We start from the raw sequence: 13,505 nt of genomic DNA, 5'->3' as shown, positions 1-13,505 counted from the left end.
GCCATGCCCGGAGATTTTATGGTACAAATGCCACGGGCAACTTATCTGCCTGGCTCATGGGCCTTTAATAAAAACAGACCTTTGGAAGAATAAATTTTTCAATGTTATTGATAGCTTATTATGAGAGGATGATTGGTAGTAACTGGTAATTGAAGGAGAAATTTTGAAACAAACAATGTGACTGCAGGAACAAAACTAAGGCAGAAAAAAAATTCATATCAAATTGGAGGGCTTAGGATGGCCTTTTGTAGTTCCGACCCAATGGAGTGGATCCAAAAGGGCTAGGAACTTTGTTGAATCTTGGATAAACGTTGTGGTAGGTAAAGCCCAAGCCCGGTCAAAGAAACTCGGGCCATTTCCTAGCAAAAGCCTGGTCAAAGAAACTCGGGCCATTTTGCGGACCCAAGCCCGGTTAGACAACTATAACCATTGACGTTCCTTGTAGGCCCACCTACCCATTTCAAATCAACCCCCTAACCAATTTTTAAATTGAAATCTCCAAACCTCTAATTATTTTGGGGGTGAATTGCATGCAGCTCCTTATAAATATATCAAATAGCATATATGTTCATATTTGCCCTTCAAATTTGTTATTGTTAGAGCATTATTTATTTTCTAACAGCAAATAAGTGAAATAATATATTTGTCCTTACAAATATATTCCACTAAAAGTCCTAATAATTAGAATTATAAAAAAATGTCATCTCAAAAAAAAATTTATCTAATAATATAAGAGGGTAAAAAAGTCAATTTAACTCATTCACTAATTAGAGTTAAGTATTTTACTTATTTTTCTAACGGATCCTAATAGTAGGGTTTATTCAAAAATATTAGAAATTTTGTAGGAATAAAAATAAAGAAAAATTTAGAAACTTATGAAAATTATTTTTAAGTAAACAAATTTGATGTACCTCAGTTGTATACGTATGTTGTAAAAAGTCAAACATTAGTATGAAGGTTTGATAAAAATTATTGAGGAGCAATAGTTCAAGCTGGAAAATATTCTATTTAGAGGGAGCAGTTGATGATGAACCAAGGTGAATTGTAGACACAAATTGCACTCATTCTGCCGAACCAGAAGAGTGCCAGGAAATTTTGTTTTACCGAAGCCCAAAACCATTTTGCAACTGAGGTTGTAATAAGTGTAACTGGCCCGCTTCGTCCTGGGCTCGTTTCTAGCCAGGCGTCTGAGAATATGATAAATTCACGTGAACAAGACCCAACATTGGTACGAAGATAGTGTCGTGTCTACGAAAAGTCGGTTGAGGCATTAAAATGAGTTTTATAAATTTTCTCGCCCAAAATTAGTATGAAGCTTGGACACCAGAAAGAAAGACAGCATGGAATGGCCCCTTTATCAGCCTATGCCCAAAAATACGCGATTGCCAGGAGCCTGCAGACTTTCCTACCGAAAAAAAAATAAAGTTAAAAAAAAGAGAGGTTTAGGAGCATAAGGTGAAGGAAAAGAAAAACGACGAAGGAGTAGCGTCATCAACCTCGATCCAATTATACCCACAAAATATACCAAAAAGTAATAATTTCCTAATATCCCTTTCCTTGATCCGGTTCTGTGCCTAAGAATTTTAGATATTATCATATGTAAATCGGTTTGCCCAATGCATTGACAATTCCGCGGAAAGGGGCCTGGTTCTTTGCAGTCATGGCTTGGGCTTATTGCCGACGACTTACATTTTGTGTACCTACTAGTGTTGAACCCGCGCTTCACCGCAGACAGTTTTAACATCAATATTTTGATGTGAATTTTAATATATAATAATTATGAAAAATGAGAAAAAATTAAAATTAAATATCAATACATATATATGTAAGAAAAAGCAAAAGAATAGTAGTTAAGAATGAATTGCTATGCAAAAAGTAAGATAGAATAATAAAAAAATATGTAATTATGAACTATGCAAAATATATATTTAGCTTGAATGATTACTAATTATTTTAATACATATATAAGTATTTTGGATTGATAACAAACTATGTAATTTTTTTATTTTTAAAGAATAGTAGCCTTTATTTTATTTTATTTTATTTTTTAAATCTTGTTGTTTGTTTTTTTTTTAGTGCCCTTCTCTTCTTTTTTCTACCTTCTCTTAACTTTTTTTTTTTATGTGTGCAAGCCTGGATAGTGTGTGCACTGATTTGTTTTCTGAAAAAGTGGACAAAGAGAAAACAAAAAGATTTAAATAAATAATAAGAAAGTGTAGGCCGTTGGGAATTTATAAGGGTGCAATTTTTTTTATTCTTTTTTTTTTATTTATATTATTTTTTTTTGTTAAACTTATTTTTCTTAAAGGCGAGTAAAGAAATATATAGTAGAATTAGATAACAGTATCTCAGAGATAAAAATGTTCATATGCTTTCCGGAGTAACCCTCAGGACCGGTACTGTATAGCATTTTCATTTTCGTACATGCAGACCTCGCTCCGATGAAACTGGTCATAAAAAAAAAAACCCTCTCTAACAATAATATTAATTATTTTTATTGTTTAACCGTAATAATAATAATAATAGTATGTTGCCAATCAAGGGTGTGTATTTAATAACATTTATTTAAACACCTATATATATATATATAATATATGAGTAGGGCTAGAATACTTTTACAAGTATCACCCAAGATACTTGGTGTGTTTTTAGCCATTGGATCTACTTTTTGATTACTAATAGTACCTTGGATCAACAACTATATCGCTACCATCATCTAACTACCATCATCTCAACCTCACTCCTCTCATCCAAGGGCTAAGAACCACATCAAGCTATCACTGGTGATACTTTTACAAGTATTATGCTTTACTATATATATATATTAGATCGCTACTAGCTAATTAAATAGACAAACAGCTTGGCTAACAAGTTTTCCGGGCGTTAGTCTAACCGCTCTTATAATTCTTCACCGGTCGTTAGATCATACTATCACAACCAACACCCACAAACCCTAGGGGGGCCCAACATCATCTTAACCACCATTTCCTTAATCCAATTGCCAAAATTGTAGCATCAAATAACTGTGGGGCATAATATATATTAGAATAGTTCTTATATATATATATATATATATATATATATATATATATATTAATTGTGGAAGTTATAATAAAATTGATTTTTTTTTTAAGCTGTAAATAAGTCTTATTATAAAATATCATAATACAAAAGAAAGCAATTGGCCACCGTTTTTTTTTGTTTTCTTTCTTACTCCCAAAGCAATTAGGCTGGTTGATAGGTGCGACCTCTAGTTGAGCAGCGACTTGAGTTGAGCGGCTACGTCAGCGATGGCAACGGATGCGGCTCGGGCGGCGTCAGGTGACTTGGGCGGTGGATGCTGCGGTCACGGCAGCGAACGGCGTCGGTGGCGGGCGTTGTTGGGCGACGTCGGGGGCGGGAACGACAGCAAACGGCGCCGGCTTGGGGCAGCTTCGAGCGGTGTTGGGCGATGTCGGTGGCGGGCACGGCAGCGGACGGCGTCGACTTGGGGTGGCTCCGAGCGGCGACGGCGGGGTGATATTTGTGGCAGCCGTGGACGCGGCGGCGACGGACAGGGAAGGGAAGAGGAGCACAGTTCTTCTTCTTTTTATTTTTTTTATTTTATTTTTTATTTTTATATATATATATAGCGCAGGTTCTACGCCGCGGAGCTCGTCCTCGGGCTGGAGCACCTCCACGGACTGGGGATCGTGTACCGCGATGTCAAGCCCGAGAACGTCCTCATCCAAGACAACGACCACCTCATGCTCGTCGACTTCGACCTCTCCACGGAGCTTCCCTCTCCCCTGCCAGCCACCGATCGATCAAAACCCCCTCCTCCTCCTCCTCCTCCGCTCCCCTCTACCGCGAGCAGGAAGAAGGATAAGAAGAATAAGAGGAAGAAGCGCCCCCTCCTCAGTTGCTTCTCCTGCGACGCGGGAGTGTCCCCGGAGGATCCGGCCCCGTCCCCATCCGCTTCCTCGTCTCCGTCAAGGCTAAGAGAGAGAGAGAGAGAGAGAGAGAGTATGGGTGAGGAGGAAAGAGACAGAAACAGGAGCCAGCTATTATCTTGGGAAGAGGCTAAACCTCGGGAATAAGAATATATCTCGGGAAGGAGAGAGGTCTTGGGAAGAAGGTAAAGTTTCTTGGGAAGGAGAGAGGCCTCGGGAAGGAGAGAAGAGAGAAAGGAAAAACAAAGAAAAAAAAATGCAAGAAAAATGTAAGGTTGCCACGTATACTTTTAAAGACTGTCAAATTATGTATTGTTAAGGATTGGCCTCCGTGAAGAGATTGCAAGTCTCCTCAGTCTAGTCAGTTCGTTTTTGGACCAAAGCAACGGCAGCCTAATTCCGGCCTGATTTCTGGAGACCAACTTAGTGTTCTCAGTTGTGCAGCAGCTCAACCCAACATGTTAGTTGGTATCCAGCTTCGGTTCCCAGTCAACGTAAATGCCAGTCCACCCAATCTCCGTTAACGGCCCATGGATCTACCATTTATAGGCCTATGGGCCTTCAGTCAGAAATATCTAGTCCTGGTCAAACTAATTTGGGCGTAATTTTGCACATTGCTATCACGAAACATTTTTAGTGGTTTATCCCTAAAAGATATACAAACAAGAAATAGCTCTGTATGATCCTCTCCCTAGATTCAATTCTAACCCTAAAAACATTGGATATTTTATCTCATGCAACTACTTATTTTAGCAAATGCTGCGAGGGTTTAGAATTTTTAGAGTTTTAGAGCTCTAGCCTAACCCGTCATCTCTTCCCCACAAACTATTTTAAATAATAAATATTAAAATGTTAAAAATATAATAAGTCATGTCAAAACATTAACAGTTGAATCTGTGTTTATCATTTTTATTTAAACAATTATCAATATATTTTATTTTTCAATTTTGTATAAAACATAGAACATTTAACTGTTGATTGAGCACCTTCACGTTCAACAATTTGAATTTGAAGTTTGACTTTGCAATTCAAATTCAAGGTCAAAGTCAAAATTTAACTTAAACACTATTAAGATAAATTTAAAAAAATCAAAATTCCAAATGAGAATTTAAAATTTTCATTTAATTTAATAAATTTAATTATTAGAGGCCGGTCCCTAGTTAATGTAGGCCCGAGCCTGGAAAGCTATAGTTTTTGAGCATCATGGGCTCTAACTAACAAAACAGTCCAGGATTTAAAGGGCAGGTTGAAATTGAATATAAATTATTAAAAACTAAGATCCCGGCCCATTGCAAAGCATGTCCGTGATTACTGTATTGGGTCATTGAAATTAATTTTGTAACTCTTTCAGGTGCGATCTGGTTACATTATATTGAAAATGTCCAACAACTTGAGCACACGTAAGAATAAAATGGCACGGGCTGCCCGTCTGGGCCTTTCTCAGCCTCCGCCCAGAGACTACTCTTTTTGAACGAAAATACGACAGGATGTTGGAGATAATTAATTACATTTTTCACGCAAGAAAGCTGTGAAAGTCCAATTTTTATAGTTAAAATATTGGAAGACAACCTAAACTTTTTAAATCAAATAAATTATTATTGTTATTGACAAAGCAGTGGGCTAGATTAGTGACACGAAATTTTGAAAATGAGTCTTAACAGAATGAATTTTGGGCACAAAAAGAAAGAAAGAATGAGAGGCTACGCGACTAGCATGACATGAGTAACTATAAATGGTCAGGCCCACACAAGTACACAACGTCTAGTATAATTTTTTTTACTGTACTTGCATTTTATGTCGGTCATATTAAAACTCCATAATGTTCAATTCTAAACACTTTATCTTATTTCTATACTCATTGACATTTGATTTAATTAAGTACAAAGTCATCTAAGAACATCTTTAGCCTCATTAAAAAAACGTAGGTTTCGTTTGGAACTCTAGAGATAATGCGTTATATGCAGTAGGAAAAATACTAAAAGAATTTATTAATTTTCATAAATAATATTATGTTGTACAAAATCGCACTAGTTGGACTAACATATGATTAAGGCAATGTTTATGAATCTTTGTCCTGTCTCTTTTTAGTCTAGTTATGATAGACCTCAATATCAAATAGGCTTAAATTGCTTGTATGATAAAGTATTATTTGAGAGATTTTTGACATTCAAAAGCCTCAAAAAAAAAATCAACCTTGTTTGTTTTGCAATGTAATTTTTGCTTCTCATTATTGTAAAAACTTCATATTAAAATTCATTGATAGCATATTATAGATGAGAATGGCACAGGTTGGGTCCATTCTCACCCTAGAGGGCTCTACTTGTCCATGTTGGTTGGATATAATATATTTAGCATAGTCCATCTGAGCCCAATGAAATTGGATTATGCTACTTCAGAATTGTGATAAAAGACTCATGATCTATATGCATTTATAACATAATGGGCTGAGCAATTGATATCCAGGGCCACGCCTGGCGAGATCTTTTTACTGCCCAAGACTAAATGGCCTAATAGAATATCAGTTTCTCAAAGGCCAAGCCCATCCCGCAAGTAACCTCTAATGGCTCTAGCCGGTAAATTGACCGTGGCCCTTCGATAAGAATTCAACTTAACCTGATTGATTCTACTTTCTGTGACACTCTTTATTTTGTTTTGGTTCGGCCTTTGTCATAGATCTTCTCATATCTAACGCCAAATGGCCCATTGAGCCTGATACGGAGGAGCACATTGCATCAACTACACGATGTTCGGCCCATTTTGCTGCAAATCAGGCCGATGTTCCATTCATCTGGGCATCCAGTAGATTATCCCGAAGGATTAGTCTGACATATGAAAAAAAAACTTGAAGCCCAAGTATTTTTGCCTTTCTCCCCGCGTCGTGATTTCGAAAAATTCGGCTAATTCCGCCCAAATCACCACGAAGCACACCGAATGACCGAAGCCGCCATGCTCTCATCGTGTGTTCCCAAATTTCTTTTCCCTCCATCGTCCTCGATCTGGAGGGAGTTTCGCTAGGAAACTCGTCCTCCATTCGTCTGGGCAGATTCAGTAGATAGGCTTCCTCGATCTAAATTGTGAGAGAGAGAGAGAGAGAGAGAGAGAGAGAGAGAGTGAGAGACATGATGATAGAGAGAGAGACAGAGTCTCACAGGCTCACAGCCCCCTCTCTTCTTCTACATCACCACCATCGATCGATCCATGGTGATAGAGAGAGACAGAGTCTCACAGCCCCCTCTCTTCCTCCCATCTCTCTCTTTTTTTCCCCTTTTCTCTTTCTCCATCTCCCCTCTCTCTTTCGTTCTCCGCCGCCTCTTCGGCGATCTCCGAATAAAGCGGCGATCTATTCATAGCTCAAAGGGTGGAGGATCCTATCGAAGTCGCGATGAGATCCCGTGATTTCCCATCCGATCGTCGGCTTTTTGATGGGATCGGAGCGATCGTGGTGTTTCCTAAGCTGATTCGAAAAGGTTTCTGGCGGATTCAACACTTTTCTCTGATTTCGATCCATGAGCACACCATACTCGGTAACCTCCCAGATATACTTCATTATTTTTTTAAATTTTTGTTTACTACTTTGTTTTATTTTTTGGTTTTATATCATCTCGCTTTTGATTTCTCACTGTCTTAGATCCGTTTGTTCTATTGCTCTCTTCATGTCTTTATATTATTTTACTCGATTATTTTTCCATCTCGAAAAATTCGAGAATGTGTCTCGCTTTGCCTTTTGCCTGGAAGCATAATATTTCCATTTGATTGGTATTATATCATCACGCCTTTGATTTCTCACTGTCTTAGATCCGTTTGTTCTCTTGCTCTCTTCATGTCTTTATATTATTTTACTCGATTATTTTTCCCATCTTGGAATTCGAGAATGTATCTCTTTGCTTTTTGCTTGGAAGCATAGTATTTTCAAGTACTTTACACGAAGCACTACTACTACTGTTACATGAATCATTACAACTATCACTGCAACATGAAACACCATTCTACCACCACCACCGACATGAAGTAGTACCGCTGCCGCTTCTACCTAATTGAAGAGTACAAGAAACATAACATCATGCTGCTACTGCTACGTGAAGCACTGCACTGCTACGACCACCACCACCTACATAAAGCATTATTATGCTGCTGCTTCTAACATCACTACCTACATGAAGCACTACACGGCACATGCTACTTTGCTGCACTTGAAGCACTACACCACCTGCTGCTAAACACACTTAAATTTTTTGTAAATTTTGTTAACAAATGAAATTGCAGTCATTTTTGTATGAGTGATTCTCTTGATTTTTTTTTTTTTTGACATCAATATTTTGTAGGAAGTACTGTTACTGATGTTTTTTGAGCTAGTCTTTTGGTCAAGAAGTGATATGCCTTTGTTTTTAGCTAGTTTTTTAGTCATTTACTGATGGTTTGTTTGTTAAACTGCAGGTTGCAAGAAAACAAATGGTGACAAAAACTACTTCTGAGGTAAGTTGTATGTTTGAGATTTGTTGTATGTATGTGTGAGGATTAAAATGATTGCAGTCTCGGAATTGTTCTTCTTAGAGAAAGTTGCTATACCTTATTTGATATTTTACAAATGTATCCAAAATCAGATTAGTTAGCTTCTACATATATTTTTCCCTTTTTATAGGATAATAAATAACTGCATTCGTGCTATAGCCTTTTTTTAGTCCGTGCCTGCTACAACTAAGCAAAGCCTGTGAAAGTCGTGGATCTTGTTTTCGGCTTTCAGCCTTGCCCCACTTCGGTCCGACAATTACAGTCTAGTTCTCTAGATTTTTAGTAAAGGATTTAGTCTTTTGGATGCAAGGGTTTTGAGGCTCAGTTCTGTACTTGTGAAGCTTAAATCCTCATTAACTCAAGTTAATTTGTAGATAACTACAATATAAATATAACTTGCAGTGGTTGGTAATTTTTTGGGCCTTGTCAGCCTTGTTTGGCAAGTTGTTTGGATCTGGCATGTGGCCCGTCTTAAAGATACAAATTGAATGAGTTCTTGAAGAAAATGAGTAAGTTTTCGACCGTCTAATTTGGTACAATGTGATCTTTTAATAAGACTTAACACAATATATTATGCTTGTCATGTTTTTAAATGCCTAACTTTCTTAGATTTTCTTTAATTGGAAAATTATGGTGAAGTATTTGAGCATGGAAATTGTTGCTTCTTGTACTTCCTTTTTTATATCCTTGACGGGTTTAATCGGTTGTTTTTGCATAGTCTCTCTCTCTCTTTGACTCTGTCTCTCTATCTCTTTTGCAATTTCTTCTAGAATTCTTATCACTGCTAGGTGTTGGAAAAGGATTAGTTTGATCACGTTTATGTGTTGAGGTATTTGGCAGTTATTCTTTGATTCAGCATTAAGTGATGAAAATATGCATTATCTTAATCACAGTCTGGGTTTGATATACTTGTTTTGCTTCTCCAAGGCCAAAACATATAGATTGTGAATGAGAGACTAAGAAGTGATGATATGTCAATTAAATAGATTTGCATGTAACTGTTTGGGTCAGTTGATTGAATGAATGCCATTGAAAATTAATTGAATATTAGTAGCATTTCAAGTGATTAACATTCTGTCTCCATAGGAATTTAAAATTTCATACTTTAAAGCTTGATTGTTTATTTGTGTATGGAAATGAAATTGTAATTTCTTACACAACGCAAATTTGTTTGTGAAACTTGTATTGGTTGAAATCAAACTTAATTTGAAATAGAATAGAAACAAATTTTGCAAGTAAATTTTTTTTGGATCTCTTTTGTAGCTTTCTAGTTCTTTTCCCTCGAGATTATAGATTGGTCTATGTTTACATATTCTCTACCCTCTTCTCTTTAGGAGGTTTAGGGGACAGTTCAGGGGTGTTATGCTTCTACGTTTGTAGGTTTTGTGGTTTGGGCTTAAGGGTATTGGGTTTCAACGATTAGGGTGTAGGAGGTTTTGGGGGTTTGAGGATCTATCATTTATTGGAAATGGTTAATGATTTTTTAGTTAATATTTGCGGGCTCATGTTCATACCTGGCTTATATAATGTGTGCTAAGCTACTGTTTTTTTTCTTTCAAAACGTTATGGAGAAATTCGTCAAATTCTCTTTTCTCTCTCTCTCTCTCTCTCTCTCCCTTTCCCTCTCTAATCTTTTCACCAATTGGGGTTGAAAGAAACATTATTTGTAGGTTGAAATTTCAGTTTGTATCTTGGGGTTATTTGGCGTGAATGTTACCAATGGATAGCATTATCACGCTTGCGGAGATAATTTTTTCAACTACAACTCACTGCAATTTGATTAACATTCTGCATCTTTTAATCTTTTTTTGTGCGATCTGCTTAAATATTAGAATGTATATATTCTTTCAAGAAAAAAAATTGGTACAACTTTTTTTTTTTAAAAAAATTGGGGTTTGTTCTTCCACTGCTTGGTTGAATGTAGTTGGCACTATTAAGCAAAATTGTAATAACTTAAACAATACAAGTTGATTTGTGACATTTTTACCATATTTGATAATTGATAAACACAATGCAAATAAAATTTTAAAGGGACTTTGTGGATCTCTTTCTTAGTTCCTCCCCTTCTCTTTTCTCTTCTCTCAACTAGAGGTATATGTTGGTCTAGACTTTCAGTTTTTCCATCTTTTCTAATTCACTCGACTAAGTTTTAGGTTTGTGGTTTTGGTTCAATTATTTATTAATTGCATATGAAAACAACATTTTAATAATGTAAACAATTCAAGTTGGTTGTGAAGGTTGTATTGCTAGTAAACAAAGCAAACTTGAAGAATGGGAGTACCTGTACCTTATTACTTCTTGGCCCTGTCCTTCTTTCAACTAGAGGTCTTTGGTTTAGAATTGGAGATTATCCGCATTTTTTTCACTCCTAACAGAAGTTCTTATGTACCAATGATAGTTTTATATAGAACTCATTTTTTTCAGCCGCTTTTCCTTAGTGGTGATGGCTTTATAGAGTATTCCTATGGGTGTAAGCATTGATATCTATAGTGTTTTATAGAGTATTCTTTTGGGTGTAAGCATTGATATCTATAGTGTCCCTTGTATTTCGGTGGATAGATTATCTTTGGTAGACAAACACATGCTAGAAAAGAAAGAAATACAAGCTTTATAATGGCATAACGCTAGGAGGCTTTGGTAAACTTGATTAGTTCTTGTTAATCAAAGCCCCATTATAGCAATTCCAAAGGATGCATCTTGCATCTCGCCTACAGGCTTTCTCCTTCAAAAAATGAAAAAGGTCCTAATCTGATTTGTTTCTTCTTATCCTATCAGTTAATGTTGTTTTCATTTCTCTTTTGTTCATGTCTCTTATTAGTCTCATTACTATCTTATTATCTTGATTTCATCTCTTGGTCTATATTATTTTCTTTTATTTTGCTTTTAATTTTTTTTTTCTTGTTTTCTTCAGATTGCATCTGTTATATCTTGAACATTTCTTGTGTAATTTATTTATTGTTTACTTGTTGTTTTTAAATTCTTTTCTTAATGAATTTCAGTGTATCTACGATTTGCTGTATTTGGATATATGTAGATGACATGAACGAAAGAAACACGCAGCTTCTATACTGCTAGGAGGCCTTGGCAAAGCTTGATAAGTTGTTGTTAACGAAAGCCCTTACTATAATAGCACTGCTATCCATAAAAACTGGAAATTGTTGCTATAATCTTATTCTCTAAAAATCAAAAATCCAAATGAAAATAGTCATAATCTAGAATTTGATGGATCTCAAATTTGAATTTCTTTTATTTTTTAGCATTATTAAACTTGCATGATTTCTTTTATAGTTAATATGAACCATAGGAGATGTATACCATCATCACTTGCGTGATTTCTGATTACATAACTTGTTTTCAGAATCTTCGATTTTACATGATTGGGAGTAATCTTTGTTCGGTGGGTTGGACAAGACCATCATCACTTGCATAATTTCTGATTACATAACTGGTGTTTAGAATCTTCGATTTTACATGATTGGGACTATTTTTGTTCAGTGGGTTGGACAAGAGCATCACCTTGTTTAGGCACTATGATGTTATGTTTCTCCTAGAGTCTTTTTTTTCCGTCTCGTTTGATGTGACAAATACCATCTTGTTTAGGCTACATTTGAGTTTGATTCATGCTTAGCATATATATTATTTTTAAATGATTTAGTGATTTGGCATTAATATTTCTTTCTTTGAAAATACTAATAAATGTTTTGATCATTAAAGAAGCATCACTCTTTATCTTTCTTGATGCTTGCTACAGGTTCAGGCAGTGGCATGGAACCGGCATTCCCCTGAAATCCTACAAATTGGATCTTTCGATCAATCGGTTGCCATGGTAAGGAATTTTTAATTACAAAAATAAATTTTAATTACGATAAGGAATTTTAATTACGATATTTGATAAAATATAAAAGAGAATTGTATAGTCCGGTTTTTCAAAGTATTCCTATTAATATTATTATTATAATTCGTGGTGGGTCAGTTTTTCAAAGTATTCTTATTAATATTATTATTGTCATAATCCGTGGTGGGGTTGGTTTCATAATCTGGTTTTAAGTTACTTTAATATTCTTGTTTTCATTTATTATTGTCATAATATGGTTTTAGTTACTTTAATATTCCTGTGTCCTCCTCCCTCTCCTCTGTTTCCCATCTGTTCTTATGTTTAATTTTCTCTCATCCTCCCTTTCCTTTGTGGCCCATCGGTTCTTATATTTAATTTTCTCTTTTCTTTGCGAATCATAGTCTCTTGTAATGTCTTGGGCTTTTGGCTTTGGGGGGCTTTGGGGCTTTGGGGGTTTGTGGGCTATGGGTCCTTTAGGGTCCTTACGTTTTTGAATTTCATTGTGTGTTGGGCTTGCGGGCTTCAGAGACTTTAGGGCCTTTAGGGGCTTACTTTTTTGAATTGCATTTTCTGCGGGGCCCTGGGGCTTGGGGGGCTTGGGGCCTTCTAAACGCCTTTCGGGCTTTTAGAACCTTTAGGGGTATTACTGATTCCGGGCTTCGGGGTACGGGCATCGGGCTTCAGGCTTCGGGGCCTTTTACAGACCTTTCGAACCTTAAGAGGCTTTCGGGCTTCGGCGCGTGCCAGCCTTTGGGCTTTCGGCATTGGGCTTAGGGTTTAGGGTTTAGGGTTTAGGGTTTAGGGTTTTAGGGTTTAGGGTTTTAGGGTTTTAGGGTTTAGGGTTTTAGGGTTTAGGGCTTAGGGTTTAGGGTTTTAGGGCTTAGGGTTTTAGGTTTTAGGGTTTAGGGTTTAGGGTTTAGGGTTTAGGGCTTAGGGCTTAGGGTTTAGGGTTTAGGGTTTAGGGTTTAGGGTTTAGGGTTTAGGGTTTAGGGTTTAGGGTTTAGGGTTTATGGTTTATGGGTCTTAGGGTTAGTTTGCAGGGTTTGAAGGGTTTGGGTTTTAATTATGTAATTTAAGTAGTATTATATATAGAATTAAAAGGGTTTTAGGAGTTAAAAGGTTTAAGGGTAAAGTTAGGTTTAGGGTTTAAGTGGTTGTATCGGGTTAGGGTTTCTGGGTTTGGTTTAGGGCTGTTGGGTTTAGGGTTGGGTTTCGGGTTTAAGGTTTAG

At 36.5% G+C, this 13,505-nt stretch overlaps 1 long non-coding RNA gene across 1 annotated transcript; it reads left to right on the top strand.

Moving 5' to 3' along the window:
- LOC109723536 lies at positions 6,820–12,307 on the top strand. Its single transcript, XR_002219701.1, has 3 exons — positions 6,820–7,456; positions 8,367–8,405; positions 12,193–12,307. It is a non-coding gene; the product is annotated as an uncharacterized LOC109723536 (long non-coding RNA).

This window comes from Ananas comosus, linkage group 17 (genome assembly GCF_001540865.1).
Source record: "Ananas comosus cultivar F153 linkage group 17, ASM154086v1, whole genome shotgun sequence".
Lineage (NCBI taxonomy): Eukaryota > Viridiplantae > Streptophyta > Magnoliopsida > Poales > Bromeliaceae > Ananas > Ananas comosus.
This window is presented reverse-complemented; position numbering and strand designations above follow the sequence as displayed.